General features: G+C 37.8%; 1 long non-coding RNA gene across 1 annotated transcript; it reads right to left on the reverse strand.

The window, feature by feature from the left end:
* Positions 1-2635: 2635 nt before the first annotated feature.
* Positions 2636-19102, reverse strand: LOC139168961 (uncharacterized). The gene is made up of 3 exons (XR_011559406.1): positions 19022-19102; positions 18807-18950; positions 2636-4322 (listed from the first exon to the last, which is right to left on the reverse strand). It is a non-coding gene; the product is annotated as an uncharacterized lncRNA (long non-coding RNA).
* Positions 19103-19819: the final 717 nt, after the last annotated feature.

Raw genomic sequence — 19819 nt, forward strand, 5'->3', positions numbered from 1 at the left:
AATAATAATAATAATAATAATAATAAATTAATTAATTAAAATCCAGATTGGTGGGTTCATGTTTATGGAAAGGACAGTGGTAAAATAGATGCTGAAACATCTAACCATCTGCAAAAAAATAAAATTAAATTAAATTTTATATCCTTCCAAGTGTAGCCCAGAAAAAGGATTGGGCATGGATTGGGCTTTTATTGTTCTTTTCCTTTTAATTAAATTTTAAAGTTATAATATTGTTATATTGCTATGTTTGATTTGATTTGATTTGATTTTTATCCCGCCCACTCCGGGTGGTTTACAACATGTGAAAAAATACAGTTTTGAAATCCAATAAAACTAAAAGCAAACTATCTAAAACCTCAATTTAATCTAAAAACAGTCATATTTAATCCACCAACATACTTTCCATTCAGCATACATTCATTCATAGGCAGGGGCTGATGATTAATATCCCCAAGCCTGTCGACACAGGTGTGTCTTCAAATTCTTATGAAAGGCAAGGAGGGTAGGGGTGATACAAATCTCTGGGGGGAGCTGATTCCAAAGGGCCAGGGCTCACACAGAGTTATTAGGTTTTTGTTCTTTAATTACTTCGATTTTGTAACATTTTTAAAAGGTGTTTGTTCAGGATACCAGTTTTCTTTCTCTTGCTGCAACATTCATCAAAGGAATTCCAAAGATGCTGCTTAAAATTCTTTGCTTACAACAAAAGAAAACATATTAAAAACATTCCCTATTAAGAAGAAAAACATACCCATACTCTGATTTATTACAGAATATTGAGCACAATGCTTTTTCCATGTAAAAAAGAGGTTCCTGGATTTAGCTTCCTGCTGTTGTGAATAACATAGCTTTATTTCCTCAACCTTGTCATGGAGATTTCATAAATCTGTAGCCCCAGATTCTACAGATTCTTGCTATAGATTCTTTCAACACCAACAAACATATGAATATAAACGCAATATACATTTTTATTCCCCTAGCTGTTCTGCTTAACCGCCTGCTATTATGTACATTAATGAAAATCAGATTTCAGATGAGAATGCTCATCGCTGACACAAAAGTGCAACAAGGACTCTCACAGCTAGCATGCCATAAAATGATTAATTTGGAATTTTATTGTTCACTGAGTATGTTCCATATGCTTTCCCCACACTGTACATATTTTTTTTGCCTTCTCCATTCCTAGAAGAGACTATTTCATGAAATCTTTGTCATTTATTTTATAGAATAAGCAAGCTGTAAATGCTGTGACAATGATGCTCCCATGTCTGCCCAACATGTGGCAGAACATTTCGTGCCTGTATATGCCTTACCAGCCACCTGCAGACATATTGTGGACAGGTCACAATCTGTTAGATGTCAAGGTCTTCTTCAAACATGATGGATGAACAACATAGAATTCCAAAACCTGGGTTATAGTCCATATACTTACTTTATGCTGTATGCTTTTCAATAACACATTGAAGGCATTTTTATTGTTTGTTTGTTTGTTTGTTTGTTTGTTTGTTTGTTTGTTTGTTTGTTTGTTTGTTTATTTATTTATTTATTTATTTATTTATTTATTTATTTATTTATTTATTTATTTATTTATTTATTTATTTATTTATTTATTTATTTATTTATTTATTTATTTATTTATTTGACTTGTATGCCGCCCCTCTCCGAAGACTCGGAGCAGCTCACAACAAAATATAAAGCACAAATCTAATATTAAAACAATTATAAAAATCCATTATAAAAACAGTCATACCATCTGTTTAAACCATACATAAAATGAAACAGCTAGGGGTCAGTTATGTTCCCCAAGCCTGGTGGCATAGGTGGGTTTTCAGTAATTTGCGAAAGTCAAGGAGGGTGGGGACAGTCCTTATCTCCGGGGGGAGTTGATTCCAGAGGGCCGGGGCTGCCACAGAGAAGGCTCTTTTCCTGGGGCCCGCCAGATGACATTGTTTTGTCGATGGGACCCAGAGAAGGCCAATTTACAAACCAGGGATGAAAATATGGCACCAATATTATTGATCATAATAGATAAGCATGTAAGAATATTCTATATAACAAATATGACTGCTTCAATATACATGTCCCAAGATAATGTTGCAGGATCCAGGCTAGGTTATGTCTTCCAAGATTTCAGACTGGTGCTCTATCTTCAGGGAACTTCTCTTTAGCAGAATGTGTGTTTTGAGCTGTTCTGTGTGTGGTATTTATGTGGTGTCTGTTGTATGTGGCTTTTTAGATGTTGATTGTGGTGTTGATGGCTGGCTATTAAGTCATTGGCTGTTGTTTACTTGTACTGCCAGGTCCTCACCTCCTAGGTACTTAATAAGCTGGTGGTAAACCAGAACTCCTATTGACTGATGAGAACTTCAATCACTCCCCTGGCTGCTTTTGTGTCTGCTTGTCCCAAAATCTTAGTAGCTACAAAATTAGTAGCCACTTCTTGCTGGAGAGACGGAGTAACGACACGGACACAAGAGCTGGATTTAAATTGGGTCATTTTTATTAACATAAAATTTGCATAATTTATTCAATACTTTGCATAAATTAGCATAATCAACTATGACCCGGAACCGGACCTGCAGGGTCAAACAACTACTTCCGGGGCGGAAATGACGTTATGCCAAAAAACATTCCTGGGCAACTCATGGGCGTATCTCGATGCAAGTCCAGGTGAGGGCCAGGCCGTCACCTGCGACCCTGCCATGCTGTGCATGAGGGGGGTCCCACCGGCTAACCAGAATCCGGGAATTAAAGGTGCAGGACCCAAAGACAGGTTCCCCCCAGCTGCTCAGGCAGAAACTCCCTCCATGAGCTTGCGGAGAACCTGTCAATCATCCCCAAAGATGCCCAAGGGAGAACGCGCGGTTGCTAAACCACCCCAGTTTTCCACCCCTAACCTGCCTACCCAAATGACCAAAGGTAAGCCAATTAACCTAATAAATGCAAGCACCCCCTAACCGCACATCCATCACCTCAGTGTGGAATGGGCGAAAAAACAGCTCTGCTAAGAGGCAGAACTGCAAAAAATTCCCATTCGGCCCCCTAAGGGCGACCCCTAAGCACACTGCGAAATAGTGGAGGGCGGGCGGGTGTCTGCACAGCTCTGCAGTCCGGGCGAAAAGGGAGAGCCCCGGGCCTGCTCGCCCTTATATAGGGCAAGCAGGCCCCGCCCGGACCAATCAGGAGCCTGGCCAATCAGGCCCTGATCTCCCGAGCGAAGTCTCGCATCGCGAGACTTCGCCCGGGATCCAAAATGGCGGCCGCCATGAGGGACCGTGTCTCCCGGTCCCTCCAGCAAAGCCTGCCTGCCGGGTAAGTCCGGCGCTGCCCTTCTCCTTCAATTTTGCTACAAAACTTATTGAAACTTTCAATTGAAGAACAGTGTTGTTATTTCTATGTTCTTTCCATTCTTTGAGCTCTTTAAACAATTGAGCTCTTTGAACAAATCTCTTATGCCTTCCATCTTTTGCAAAGTTAATATATCAAAAAGATTTATCCAAATATTCAATTAACTTTTGCATCGTCCAAAAGCCAAAATTGTCCAAAACAATTTATGTCCTTCTTTCCATCTGTCTCTTTCCAAGTACAAATAAAGTTCAAGTCCCAGATGTTCCATTTCTATTTATTTTTCAGTTCCTCTATCATTTGTTGAAAAAAAAATAACCTGTCCAGTTTCATTGTATCAAGGACAAAAAATCTAACCAGATATTTCCTCAACTTCACCAGCAGATGTCTTCCATATACAGTCTCATAATTAGTTCCAATTCTTCAATTTTGGCCTCTATAACAACTTTAAAGTTTAAATTATGTAAATTCCAAAAATCCAATCCTAAGCTCCCAACTTCCACAAATAAAACAATTTATAAATTTCTGGGTTTTTAAAAGAAATTTAAACGATTATTTTAATGCCGAATAATGAATCCAAAGATAGTACAGCTGCAGCCATTTCCGCTTCTGCCCAACTTCTAGAACAAATACACTTTTTAAAGTCTGAATCAAGGTCCCCTCTGGCAAATTTGCTCACCCTTTCCAGCAAACTTTTATTCTTCTAAATCTCCAGCACAATAACTTATGTTTCTTCTCCTTCCAGATGACTCCCAACACTTCAAAACCTTTCCAGCACATAGTCACCATGGCTATGGCGACCAAGGTCATTTCACCCACTGCCAGTCAAGGTCACAAATCTGCCAGTTGCAGGGCATCCAGGGAAGTTCTGGGCCAATCTGTCTGGAATCAGTACCTCCAAACAGCAGGGATTTGGCATTCCCCAACGAACGTGAAGGAGATGCCGTCTCATCATGGCACTGACCACACCTGTCTCCCTGAATAAAATTAATATAGAATAAAATCTGTATTAATTAGATTGTTAATTGCCGTTTCAATCCTACTGTTACTTTTGCTAATGATGTATACTTTACTGACTTTACTTTATTTGCAACTTCTGTAATTGAATTATAGATTATACATTACATGTATTCTCCCTTTTAGTTTTAGGCTGAGGATTAAGCCTGATATTCCTCATTCCTGCTCCCATAATTAAATTATGTAATAAAATGAGGGAGAACAATTTTTTCAGTTGAGAAATAGCAGGTACTGTAGATTCAAACATTACAAATAATACTTCTTACAGTTCTTTGTAGATTCCTGCGATATTCAGATTTCATGATTTTAATATTTTAATTTTATCCTGCAAGTAACAAATGCGGATTCATGAATGAAATAGACAAAATCCACCTTCCCTACACATCAATACCTTAAAGCAAAGAATTTTCTGCATGAGGGATCGGCAGCATTTTTAAGATGGAAGATTTATTCTCTGTTTTTTAAAAAGTGAATTTTCTAATGATATCTCACTCTTAGTTATTGTGGTAGTGAGGAGGAGCAAATGATGAAACATTTATTTTAATATCACAGAGCCAACCAAGTGATTTGTGCACTTGTCCCTGACATCAGGATGTGAGCATAAAAGTCTAATATTCCCATCATGGTATTTCCTCACCTGTTTTCTCACATATTTTTTTTGTCATCAAGGTTTGCTCAAATGCCAATGATATAAACCTTATTCAGGAATCCCAACAGCTCAATTTTGCCAATACTCTACTGTGTGAGTGTATGCAGGTATAACATATTTTTTTCTGATAAGTGAAAAGGAAGGGAGACTAGTATAGATCTATTTCAAGCTTATTGTGCTCTCGTCAGCTAGACATACCCTTGCCTGGATTTGAACCTGTAGACTTCTGCCTGCAAGGCAGGATTTTAACATCTATGCTACAGGCTCACCTCTGAATCATCTTGTTCCAGTGAAGAGCCATATGTTTGATTTTTATATGTACGATGTACAATTTATATATACGATGAATGTTATTTAAGGATTGGAATCTGTTGACCTTAACACTGCAAAGGCCAATTTGCAAGAAAATATTTGCAAACTGATTTTTCCTCCTTCTCTCTTTTTGATTTTCTTCTGTTATATTTGAACCTTATTCTCACCAAATATTTAGTTGGTTAGCAGACGGCAGAAATATGCAATACATTTTAAGGATGAAAGCAATTGCATTGAAATCAATGGCATTATTGATTTGCCTGTTAGCTTTTTCCAATGAAAAGTAAAGTCCACTGAAGGGGTAGGTGCTGGAAGCTATTAAAAAAAGGACAAATTACTGCTTTCCATCAGAACAATCAAAAATCAGGCAATAGAAAAGTCTGCATAGGGAACATTCCCTACTATTTAGTGTACAATTATTTAAGCAAAGCACATTTCATGTAGCTAAAAGGAAGAATGAATTATTCAGAAATCTTTCATTTTATAAATAATGTGGCCATTGAACTTCTTTGCTATAATTACATTAATACACAATAGGTTTGTGGATGTTAATCTTGCTGAAATTACTGAACATTTTAGGTTCTGCAAAGATTTTTCAGCATAAAGGTATAGTTACAATTGTTCTGAATTGAACTTGTTTAAGTTTTCCAGCATGGCTTTTGTTAGGACTCTGTCCATAATGGTTGGGTTGGCAATTTACTGTATATAAACCAGTGCTTATAGTGGGGCGGGGCTCCCTGGAGAGGTGCAGAACGATGCCAAGCATGTGATCCTGGGCAGGAGATATGAAGTGCACATAACAAACCCTTAAGAGACAGCACGGAAAAATATTTAACAGGGATAAAAAGAAAGGAGGAGAGAGATGGAGATAATGAAAGAAACATAAGTCTCCCAAAAGCTAAGATGAGGAAATATGATGAAGTGTATGCAGCACTTGGCTTCACTGTGACTACGGTGGGAGACAAGGAAAGACCAGTATGTTTACTGTGTCTAAAAATGTTGGCAGCGGTCAGCATGATACTAAATAAATTAAGATGTCACTTAAACACATTACATGCTGTGAGCCGCCCCGAGTCTACGGAGAGGGCGGCATACAAATTTAATAAATAAATAAATAATAAATCCAAATCACGCTGATAAGCCGCTTGAGTTTTTTCAGTGAAAACATGCTGAATATTGCAATGGTCCTGGCAGAGTTAGGGCACACGCAATATGTTTATTCCTTTGGGGAGGGGCGTAACAAAAATAATTGAGAAACCCTTATATAAACCAACAATACGTATTATAACTGAGCTATGTCTATTTAGCTGAGATGTTGCAGACTGCCACAAGAGGAAGCTAGAGTTCATAGCTTATTTCTCTGATTCATTCGCTCTATTTCTCTTTGTCTGGCTACTCACTCTTAATGACTACTCATTGTTAGGTTTGCTCTGCAGTTCTCTGCATGCTCTATATTGCAATTATATATTACATAAGGTGACCCGACATCCCACTTTCCGTGGGACAGTCACGCTTTTAAATGATTTGTCCCGTGTCCTGCTGCATTTCCAAAATGTCCCAATTTTGGAATGGAAGAGCAGGATGGCCAGCGGCTGGGGGAGAGCAGGAGGGGAGCCAAAATTCCATCAGCCAAGTTGAGTCCCAGCCTCAGCTGTGCATTGCAGGGTGTCCGAGGATCTTTTCTGGGTGACCCCCAGGGCTCCGGAGCCAGACCAGACTGGGCTGGCTGGACCATGGATGGTTGGAAGGGATGCCACCGCCCAGGCAGAAACTGCAGCCACTCGGGCACTGCAGGGACCCCTCGCGGGTGTTTTAAGGCCGGGAAAACCGTTCTCTGGCCAACTTTTCCTGCCTTTTTGTTCCTTCATGAGCCCAGCCCCCACCCACCTTGCCGCTGCTGCCACCTCATCTCGGCTGGCCTCCCGCAACCCTGCGGCTAGACCTGAAAGGAGTGTGGCTGGGGGCTTCACCTTTGCCAGGGCTGGAAGATGTGAGACAACGGTGGCTGCTGGCATTGGAGCTCCTGCCTTGGCACCCCTCCACCCAGGCCCTTGCCTTCCCCTGGGGAGTTGGGCTGGGCCCCGCACTGCTGCCTGTCGCCTCCCGCAGGACCCCAGCTGGCCATGGCACTCCAGGGCATGGAGCTGTGCGCGGTGGTGGTGCTCATCATCATCTGCAGTGCTCAAGCAGCATCCTGGAAACCATGTCCCTGGAAGGTAGAGTTGGGGGGGGGATGAGGGGCCTCTGCACTCCATCTTGGATTGGCTTCTTTTTTTATTTCCTTCTTTCTTTCTTTCTTTTTTTCCTTCCTTCCTTCCTTTCTTCCTTCCTTCTTCCCTCCCTCCCTCCTTCCTTCTCCCTCCCTCCCTCCCTCCATTCCTTCCTTTCTTTCTCTCCTTCCTTCCTTCCCTCCTTCTTTCTTTCTTTTTTCTCTCTGTCTGTCTTTCTTTCTCTTTCTTTCTTCCTTCCTTTTTTTAAAGCAATAGCATTTAGATTTATATGCCGCTTCATAGAAAAAAAGAGAGAGGAAGGAAAAGAGAGAAAGAAAGAGTGATGGAAAGAGAGGAAGAAAGAGAGGAAGGAAGGAAGAGACAAAGAGAAATAGAGAGAAAGGGAGGGAGAGAGATAGAGAGGAAAAGAAATATTTTTTTTGCTCCATATAGAGCAATTTTTTAATTAAGACACCCCCCAACTCCCCCAACCCAGTCAATAATGTCCCTCTTTAATAATGTAAAAATCTGGTCACTATTACAGCTAATTTGTGTTTAAGTTTGATATCTTTGTTTGCTGTTTATGACAAAAACAACTGGTAAGAAAGACTATGTACTTGGTGTTGTACATACTCCTGGTCAGTTGGAGGATGATGAAGAGCTTGAGTACTCTGATACAGATAGTGTTTATGAATTAGTGGTAGGCCCTGGATTACAGGTATTAGAATAGGTGGGAGGCCAGCCACAGGATGTTGCTATGAGTCCAGAATCTAGTGAGGAAGAGACAGACATTTGCTGGGTTAATCCTCAATTCAGAAGGGTCCAAAAATGCAAGGAACAGGTGTTAGGAAAAATATATGGGTTAAATACTGGAGTGATGTATTTGGCACATCAGGGGGCCAGTGGGGGAAGAAGGGCAGAGTTTCAATGTTGTAGTTCTAAAATGAGACTTGTTTCAATTTGGCTCTGGAGCGAGTAAGTTTATTCTGTGTTATTTTGCAGTCATTCCTGCTGTTTTTGAATCATGCTGTAAGTACATAAATCTTGGGAGATGGAGGAGGCTTGAAGGAATGCATGTGGAATGTAATTAAGAGAGATAATGGGAGAAAGGAATGTGCATTTTGAATACGGAAGTGAAGAGAATAAAAATGGAGTTTCTTTGTTTATGAAATACTGCATTCAGTAAGCGTTATTTTTAATAACTAAAGTTCTACCAGAAACCAGAACACTTGGTAATATTTGATTTGCTATTATGACTTATTATGTGTATGATTTTAGACTGTTTATCTGAATATGTTATTTCTCAAAGTACACTTTAATTCAAGTGAGTATATCTGTGTGTGGCTGAGTAGTTATTCACAACTAATTTCAATATAAACATTGTTGTGTGTGCACAACCTTGGTAAATAAGGATCACTCTGCTCATACATTAACAGTTTTTAAGGCAGATTTCAATTAGGTTAAACAATACAGAAAAGTACAGCCTTAAAAATGCAATCTTGAGCTTTTAAATGAACCAGGATGACAAAGAAGATGTATTTACCATAAGTAGGACAGCTTTAAAGATCCACAAAAATGAGACGTATACACACATTTTTGCCATCACAGGTTTGAGTGAGCAATTTGAAAATGCCAAATAAAAACAGCTATAACATCAGTGCTAGCTGAATTGCCTGAAGAGGCAATTCCACAGTTGGGAACACAGAGTTCTACTATCACGGTTGTACATATTCCCTATTTACATTCCATGCCAGAATAAAGCCTAAATTTTACTGGGAGAAAAAAAGGAATTGCATATGTTTTAGAAACGATGCAGATTAAGAAAACCTACAATGCTTTCTAGAGGAGTGGAAAATTAGAAGGTTAGCATTTGGTAGAATCCTTTTCTTTTTTTGCTTTGCGCATAACATATCTATCTAAGATAAATATTACGAGTGATCAAGGGTCACCATTTGGAGGGGGAACATCCATAGGTAACTGGAAATGGTCAAAGAGAACAAGTAAAATGTACATGATTTATTGACTGACTGATTGACTTTGCATAGATGCCGGACTCAAATCAGTGATTCTGGGTAGTGAATAAATGAAACAATTTGAAAAACGATACAAACATAAATTAAATGCAAATAGCAGCCAAGAGGTCTTGTAATCTGATGGTGTTGACCTTCCAAATGACCAGGAGGGTTAGGACCATCCTAATCTTAGGGGGTTGAGTATTCTATAGGATAGGCACTACAGCAGAAAAGGCACATGATATGATATGGGATCCTGAGTATGAGTAGAGTTTTTGTAATGACATCACAATATATGTGTTAATCTTGGTGGGCTATGAATAGCTAAGAAATATGATCCAACGGTCAAGGACCTACAAAATCCTGTTTTTATTTTGCATAGCTCTTGCCTTTTGGCCAGCATAGGGAGTAACAGAACACCATGTAAGTCCTTCACCAGGTGCTTTTTAAAATGATGGTTCCTGAGACAACTGCACAAATGCTCCATCCATGTTTCTTTTTTACTAGTATCATATTTGGTATGAAAGAAACTTTAAAACAAATCAGTTTTATATCCAGGTAGAATGCAGTTAATTTATATAGCCTTATATATTAGAATTGTTCAATAGCTAGGACTGAAAGGTAGAATTCATAACATATAAAGGTTCTTATATAACTCTTGCTTACAATTCTTTACAGGAGCAGCATCTTTACAAAGATCACATGACTCCCTTTAAAATGGCAAGGAAATTCCAGAAAAAGAGGTGTTTAGTTTTCAGCACTATAGGTAGGCGACCATTTGCACAAATCCAGCATTTTTTCTTACTTCATCTCTCTCTCTCTCTCTCTCTCTCTCTCTCTCTCTGTGTGTGTGTGTGTAGATGTCTATGGGTGTGTGGATGACTATTTATATAGTAACAACAATTTTAAAACAAAGCATTTCAGTTTCTGCTTTCTTTAACTGTTGAAATGTAAATTAAAATGCTGCACTGTAGTCCATGTGGTGGTTGCAGCATAGCAAAAGTGGAATACAATGGTACCTCTACTTAACAACTTATTTCATTCCGTTACCAGGTTCTTAAGTAGAAAGTTTCTTAAGAAGAAGCAATTTTCCCATAGGAATCAATGTAAAAGTGAATAATGTGTGCAAACCCATTAGGAAAGAAATAAAAGCTCAGAATTTGGGTGGGAGGAGGAGGAAGAAGAGGAGGAGGAGGAGGAGGAGGAGGAGGAGGAGGAGGAGGAAAGTCACTGCCAAAGGAAGAAGGTGAGAGGAATAAAAAAAATCCAAAACTTTAAGGCTTAAAAAAAAGAGAGAGGAAATCTGAGGCAGCGAGGAGGAGCAAGCACCTCCAATACACTCGGCATGAGGCTGCCTCCCATACACTGCCTCCCATACACTGGCCGCTGGTGCTGCTACCTGCTGCCTCTTCCTTCCCATGCTGAAGGGCTCCCCTCTCCTCTCACCCGCTTGCTTTGTGCCTTTCCTTCGCAGTGCCTTTCCTTCGCTGTGATGATGGCTGCCCAGAGTGAAGGGAGCGTTTCTTTTCCCTGGGCACTGGAAGAGGTTTATTCCCTCTCCAAGTGCCCAGAGAAAGAAAAATGCTTCATTTGCTCTGGACTGCCAAAGCCTCCTTAAGCACCACTGAAAGGCTCCTCTGGCAGCCCTGAAAAACCCAAGAAACTAGCCGGGCCTTCTTGCCGGTCTCAAATTTCCTGGGCAATTTTTCTGGGCTCAGGTTCTTAGGTAGCAAATGGTTCTTAAGAAGAGGCAAAAAAATCTTGAACACCCGGTTCTTATCTAGAAAAGTTCTTAAGTAGAGGCATTCTTAAGTAGAGGTATCACTGTAATTCAAAATTTAATTTTGTTTAAATTATTTATTTGATGTATAAGCCGCCCAATCCCATGGAACTCAGGGGGCTGTATGTGATGTTACTTGTTGCTTTCCAGATTGTTTGTGGGGTTGTTTTGCCCAGACTGGGCACTATTCAGGCGTGTCAATTTAAATTCTCATCAATGGTTATGCTAGCTAGGAACTCTGAGTATTGGAGTCCATACATCTGAAGCCACCATGGTTGGGAAAGGTTACCATGACAAATTAAAGGGTCAGATCTATTTCTCTCTTTTCATCTGCAGTGATGGGTCAGGTAATATTTCTGTTACAATAATTGGCATATCAAGTTAGACTAATTTTCTGAATTGACAGTATGTGCAACTATCAATTCTAATAATGTTATTTATTTATTTATTTAGTCAGAAGATTTAATATGGCTATTTATCTCATACAGTGACTCTAGACAGCTCACAAAAAGATACCCTTCCCTACATTGCCAGACAAAACATTCTTAGAGCTCATTCTCTTAACCCTACCTCCAGCCCAACCCTTCTCTTGGACGAGGAGCAAAGTCTTCACAGCCTTCCAGAAGTTAGAAGGGTAGCGAGCCCTCAGATTTTGGGTGTGAAGCTGTTACAAAGAGCGGTGACCAAAAAGGGACAATATTTAACAATTAGAGCACATCCACCCTATCCAACTAGTAGGATTTGCAGAAACCGTTAAGGAAAAGCAAGCTTACAAGTACCTATATCTGTGCCATGTCATGCTTTGAAGGAGATAATCAGTACCTAGAATTGTACCTGGAAAACAACTTGAAGCCAGTGCAGCTTTGAAACATTGAATTATGAATTCTTAGGTGAATTGTGGGGCATCCAAAATTGTGCATGCCGCAACATTCGGGAACAGTCACAGCTTTTCTCAAAATTGTAAAAAGCATGTAGCATTTTACCTATGCATCAAATTTTATGACATTCAATAACACAATAACTACACTGCAGAATCTGAAAGTAATGTTTTGTCCCGTGTAATCAATCCTGCTAGTCTGGATATTTTTAAAGACAATGGTCTTCCCACAATCAGTAGAGAGGATGCGGCGCTTGGATTCACAGAGCTATTATCCAGAAACTGCTGGTAGGTGATTTAAATATAGTTCTCACTAGTACTCTGCTTTGAGTATTATTATCTAGAGGAAAGCTTTAATAAGAGTTTTGGTGATTGCCTTAGCAAATATGCACAGTTGGTTAATGACAGGATGCTTGCTCTGATAACCCAAAGATAAGAAAAGATGTTAGACAGCAATCTATTCCTTCTTAACTGCAGGGAAACAATACCCCCTCAAGATAAGTTAAGTGTATTATTTGTTCTGGATGAAGAATCTGCATAATATAATCATCTAAACCAGAGGTCCTCAAACTTGGCAACTTTAAAACTTGTGGACTTCAACTCCCAGAATTCTGAGAGGTGACATCCACAAGTCTTAAAGTTGCCAAGTTTGCCCCCCCCCCCTGATCTTAACTGTGACCCCATTACACATGCTAGAGAAAACAGGCTGTATTACCTAACTCCATTTTAAGTAGAATATAATTATACCTTTAATATAAATTAACCCTACAATTCACACAGAGATTTTCTCAATAATTGGCTTGTTATCTAAGACAATCAAGCTAGTTGTGTAAAAAATGTCTGTAAAAACAGACTGCTAAAAAGGTTTCTCAGAAAAATATATTATCCAATATCCAGATTGTTAGTTGCAGACTTAGAAATCCATAAGACAAGGAGTAGGGAGCAGCAATTCACATATGTCACTATTGTCACTATATAAATATGGTATATCACTTGCATTTTAAGTAAATAACATATATTTCAGATATTTTGTCATTTCTGCAATAAGATCATTATTGCTGAAGCAGTAGCAAACAATATTGTTTTAGAGAATACTGTAAAGTCACCCTACATCTCCATTCAAATGTTCGGTGATTTCTCTTCATGTGAAGCACAATTAGTTATTTAGATAGAACTTTAATTGACAATATTCCTGCAGTAAGATTTAATATTGTTTGGAGGTCATTCCTGCCATCTATGCCATGTGATCATTTTTAATATAGGTTATTCTGTGTCAAATCTGAATCTCCTGTGTCTAGTTTGCATTCATGCACACAGAATAGAAGTCACATTTTGAACATCTGATCAAAACAATGCTGTTTCAACACTGGGAGAATTCATCAAGAGTAGTGTTGGGTGAACCGAACCCTCACAATTTGGGTCCGTACCGAATTTTGTGATGTTCGGCATGCCGGACCCGAACCCGAATTTTTTTAAAAAATTATGCTTTAGTTCGGCGTTCGTGCTGAACACCGCAAAAGCCACCGCCCGGCTGTTGAGAAGAGGAGGAGGAGCAGGGTGCCGGTGGCAGAGGAGGAAGGCGAACACTGGGGAGCTGTCAGCCAGTCGGGAGGCTGGGAGGAAGGCACAAAAGGAGCTGGGGAATCCCACGAAGAGATTCCAGGGGCGGAGCTTTGATGTCACGTACACCGTAAGGACGCTAAAGTGGTCACTTCCTGGATTCCATGGAATATGAAATATGGGGAAAAAAGAATGGTATAGGAGATATAGGAGAGCAATAGGACAGGGAATGGAAGACACTCTCGTGCCCTTACTGACCTCTTAGGAATCTGGAGAGGTCAATTGTGGATAATCTAAGGGTAAAGTATTGGGAGTTGGGTGATGACACTATGGAATCCGGTAAAGAGTTCCACACTTTGACAACTCAGTTACTGAAGTCGTATTTTTTACAGTCAAGTTTGGAGTGGTTAATATTAAGTTTAAATCTGTTTTATATTGTTTTTTTTTCCCTCCACCAGACACTGTCATTTCTTTTATTTCCCTTCTAACATTATTAGAAGGGAAATAAACTACTTCGTTAGTTTCCACATCCATGGATAAATTTGAACTGAATATTCCTAGTCATAGCTCAGCCTTTTAAACATGGCACATTGGATCACCCACCCTTAAAACAATTAAGTTAAAGCCACTAAATGAAGAACTACAGCATAACAATTCCCTGTCAGTGTGTGCAAATTCCTTACCCTTATATGTTGTAGTCCCAATAGTCCTCAATGTGGCAATTTCCATAAATAATAACTTAAACATAGCAAATGGAATAATACATTAACACAACTATATTATATCCAGTTTTGTGGGGATAAATGGTACCTCACTGACTTCAGTATAGGTTATTTATGTGTAGGCATGCATTGTTAATATCACATTAAGCTTGATCTTAATGAATTTATTTATTTATTTATTTATTTATTTATTTATTTATTGGATTTGTATGCCACCCCTTTCCAGAGACTCGGGGCGGCTAATAGCGACAATAAAACAGTGTACAATAGTAATTTGGTATTGATGATTAAAAATCAATTAATATAAAAACCAAACATACATACATACATACCATGCATAGAATTGTAAAGGCCTAGTATTGCAGAAATCTTAAAAGGAATGATAGGATATGGAAAGAAATATGCTAAATGTACAACCAAGAATTCCAATAAACACAAAGCGCTAGAAAGGCTAAAGAAGTCCTTTGTATTCTATCCATTGCAAATATTACTTGTATCCTTCAGTCTAAAACATCACCAATATTCTTGTCACTTGTCAACTGGGAATGGAAATACTTTTTTATTTTATTTTATTTTATTTTATTTTATCATGTTTGAGGCGTCTTAGTTCTAAGCTTTCTAGACCCAGGATTGTAAGTCTAGTTTCGTAGGGTGTTCTGTTACATTAATTCTATCAATGACATACCTAAGCCAGCTAGAGTCTTGTTGAGGTGGATAAATGCAGCAAAACTTTATAACTACTTCAGAATAGTATAAATTATTTTAATAAACATATAAATATAGGGAATATAGAGAAAAATATCCAATATACAATGAGGGTTATAGAGGATATAATCAGGTAGAATGTATTAAAGGGGGAATAGAGGAGAAAATATAACTATGAGAGAATAGCAGGAAAAGATATAGGTATAGAAGAGAAGATATAGGAGATATAGGAGAGACAATAGGACAGGGGATGGTAGGCAGTCTGGTACACTTATGTATGCCCCTTACTGACCTCTTAGTAACTTGGAGAGGTCAACCGTGGATAGTCTAAGTGTAAAGTGTTGGGGGTTAGGGGATGATACTACAGAGTCTGGTAGTGAATTCCATGCTTCGACAACTCAATTACTAAAGTTGTATTTTTTACAGTCAAGTTTGGAGCAGTTAATATTAAGCTTGTATCTATTGTGGGCTCTTGTGTTGTTGTGGTTGAAGCTGAAGTAGTCTTTGACAGGCAGGACGTTGCAGCATATGATTTTGTGGGCAATACTTAGATCATGTTTGAGGCGTCTTAGTTCTAAGCTTTCTAGACCCAGGATTGTAAGTCTAGTTTCGTAGGGTGTTCTGTTACATTAATTCTATCAATGACATACCTAAGCCAGTTAGAGTCTTGTTGAGGTAGATAAATGCAGCAAAACTTTATAACTACTTCAGAACAGTATAAATTATTTTAATAAACATATAAATATAGGGAATATAGAGAAAAATGTTGATTCAGGTTTTAAATATTAATGCTTTCTCACACTTGAATACATTAATTATATATACTAAGCTATAAATTTTAACCATCTTAAATAACCCTCAAAGTTTTATGGATTTTACAATTACTGAAACAGTTGCTATTAGCAACAGATCCAATTTTAAACCATAACAAGCATCTTAGAAGCATTTATAGACTAAGTCAGTTGAAATCCTAGCCAAAATTAAAATTTGGCTTTCCAATACTCTCCTTCAGAGTTGTAGTTATTAAATCTCCTTGCAGAAGTCATTTTATTATTTGATTTAGAAGAATGATAGTTCTGTTTACATAATAAATGATATAAATACTCAAATGTGATTCTTTTTTTGGGGGGGGGGTATATATATTTTATTTGCAGTTTTTCTTTTAACAACTACCATTTTTTGTGGACAATGTAATGATGGTTTAACATATTTTTCATACAGTGCTTACAATAATAATACAATTACATATACAGAATTTTTATCTTCCAACTTCTAACCTTAATGTGCTCATTATAATTATAATATATTTTTAATATATTTATATACTCCTAACATTTTAATATTATATCAGTCAGTATTCTACCACATTTTAAATATCTCAACTTTCTATAAACACCAATAAAACCAGTTGTCAATAAGATTTAACCAATCCCAAGATTATATCTCAGTACCCAGATTTCTGGCGACGTTTCAACGAGGTCCCACTCGTCATCTTCAGGCTGGTGTTTCTGTCCTTGTTCTCAGGCGAACACAGTGTTCGCCTGAGAACAAGGACAGAAACACCAGCCTGAAGATGACGAGTGGGACCTCGTCGAAACGTCGCCAGAAATTTCCAAATCCTACACAGGAAGAAACCCGAATATACCAAGACCGTCATATATATATATCTCAGCCTTTTTCTTTCTTTATTTATTTTCTTTGGTGATTATTTTATGTTTCTCTCTTGGAATCAGAGATGGGTTCCTTCTGGTTCAGACTGGTTTGTCTGAAACGGTAGCAACCTGCTGGTGATGACATCATGGGACCAGTACTGTTCGAGCAGTACTGTTCCGTGGAGGCTGCCATCTCTCTCTCTTTTTTAAAGATTTTTTTTTGGGGGGGGGGTGTTTCCTTCTGAGCATGTGTTGCTGTCTTGTTTTTGGCTCTTGTCTGCATTTCTTTTTTAATTTTTGCAACTGCACACGTTGCCACGCACACAGGAGAAGGCAAACTGGCAACGAGGTAAGTTAGAACCCACCCCTGCTTGGAATCCTATATGTCTAACATTTTTACACAAACTGATTGTTTCCTTTATCTTATTCTTTATCTTCTACTGCTGCATCTTTTGAATATACCTCCTTAACCCTCTCATTATTTTTGAAAGATCTCCCCTCCTCTATTTATTATAAGCTCTTAAGAGATTGTCTATTTGATTTTTAGTATTTATCATTGCATTTAAAAATCTTTTAAATATTTTTATCTACAGTACTTTTAAGTTTTTATCTTTTTGTAGTTTGTATTACATTGTCCCCTCCACCACTATTTCTTATTTCTCAGCTGTCTTCTATGTGTTATATTTATCTTTTCCCATCATTTGTTGAAAGCCTTCTACTTTCACATCTTTATCTTTAAATGTTCCCATCAACTTCTTATAATTCTTTGTCACTATTTCTAACATTTCTTTATAAAACTTTATTGTTTGCTCCTGGGCCACTTTGCAACAAGTTAATATACCTCTAATATCCCAGTATTCCAATATCTAAAAACTTCAAGAAAAATCAATTGTTTTTTTCCTTTTATTTTTAATTAAAAAAATTTAGAGGGCAGTCATAATTTATTTTTAAAAAATAATTTTTAGTAAATTGATTTAAAAAACAACATAATAACCAATGGAAAACCCCCCCAAACAAACATATATACATTTAGATATTTGTAGGTTTTGAAAAAATTTGCAAAATACAAAAAAAAATACAAAAAAAGTAAAATACAACCAAAAACAAAAAAACAACAACAACATCAAAAAGAACACTAAACAATGTCAACAATAACAACAATAAACATGTAATGAAGAATATATCATTAATGTCCTAATTAAAAATCAATTGTTAATAAGGTTTGGTCAATCCCATATTTATTCCTCTAAGTTCTCTATATATCTATATATTTGTGCTTTTCATAATTTCCAATTTACACCTTAGAAACATAGAAGATTGATGGCAGAGAAAGACATCATGGTCCATCTAGTCTGCCCTTATACTATTTCTTGTATTTTATCTTAGGATGGATCTATGTTTATCCCAGGCATGTTTAAATTCAGTTACTGTGAATTTACCAACCACATCTGCTGGAAGTTTGTTCCAAGCATCTACTAATCTTTTAGTAAAATAATATTTTCTCTGATCTTTCCCCCAACTAACCTCAGATTGTGCCCCCTTGTTCTTGTGTTCACTTTCCTATTAAAAACACTTCTCTCCTGAACCTTATTTAACCTTTTAACATATTTAAATGTTTCAATAATGTCCCCCCTTTCCTTTCTGTCCTCCAGACTGAGTTCATTAAGTCTTTCCTGGTAAGTTTTATGCTTAAGACCTTCCACCATTTTTGTAGCCTGTCTTTGAACCCATTCAATTTTATCAATATCTTTTTGTAGATGAGCTCTCCAGAACTGAAAAAAAAGTAAAATACAACCAAAAAAAACCCCCATCAAAAGTATTCCAAATGTGGTCTCACCAGCGCTCTATACAGCGGGATCACAATCTCCCTCTTCCTGCTTGTTATACCTCTAGCTATGCAGCCAAATAATGACGCAAGTATAAACTTGGGTTTTATTCAAAGACAAAGATAAATATTGCACTCACCTTGCAAAGCATAACAATGCTTCCCTTATTGTCCATGTTGCTTAAAGTTGTTTCTCAGCAAGTTTCCTAGCTGAATTCCAAAAGGAGACCCCAGTTTGACCTAGTCACAAGTTTCCAAAAGTTGTTTCTCTGGGTGAGACTAGCCTGGAGGAAGAGAAGAGCTTTCCTTATTGAATTATTCTAACAAATATTTGTGGTTTTCTCTGTTTGCTCACCTTTCATTCTTTGAAAGTGGGTCCCTTACATGCTGCCTCAGCTTATGACAGCAAGAGCAACATTTTAATCAGGCAAAAGAGTCCACCAATCACATTCAGAATGCTATCAACACCAACGAGCACTCAGTTATTGGCAGCAAAGGATCAGAAGTCTCTTTTTGTTTTTCTTTGGCTCTTCAGCTTCTTCTAATTCCCTTACCAACTCTTATTTGCTCTCCTTATAAAAGTCACTCAGTGAGTTTTTAATTTCAAGGTTGTCTGCAGCTGAGGAGAGATAATTAAGCCTTCTCCAAACTTGTATTCAGCAGCCTCTGCTTTATTTTATTTATTTACTTACTTAGTCAAATTAAATCATTTTATTCCTCTCAGAAAACAAGTAGTTTGTATTACCTTCTTAGGTAGATGTTCGGATAATCATTCTTCCTGCAGAAGGATTAGTAGGCAATAAACGTAGAGTGTAGATAGTAGCTTATTTATTGCAATGTATCAATGTATCAATTTGGACTTTCAGTTTGGCTGATTTGGCTATTGATGGTTAAAACTCAGGTACATTTACTATATGATTGAAATAAGCCAATGAAGTCAAATTATTTCATTGTAATATTCAACTTCATTGAACTACCACAGTTTGATCCATATGATCGACATTCCAAGTAAATCTGTTCTCTTACAACTTCTATCAATACTACAGAACAAGGTATCTTTCTATCCCCATCAACAAATGCTGTGTTGTTAAGTAGGGATCGTTCTGCACTAAAGATAAAGGATGGATCTTTAGGAGAGGAATTATTGGAATCA

The sequence above is a fragment of the Erythrolamprus reginae genome, chromosome 6 (genome assembly GCF_031021105.1).
Source record: "Erythrolamprus reginae isolate rEryReg1 chromosome 6, rEryReg1.hap1, whole genome shotgun sequence".
Classification (NCBI taxonomy): Eukaryota; Metazoa; Chordata; class Lepidosauria; order Squamata; family Dipsadidae; genus Erythrolamprus; species Erythrolamprus reginae.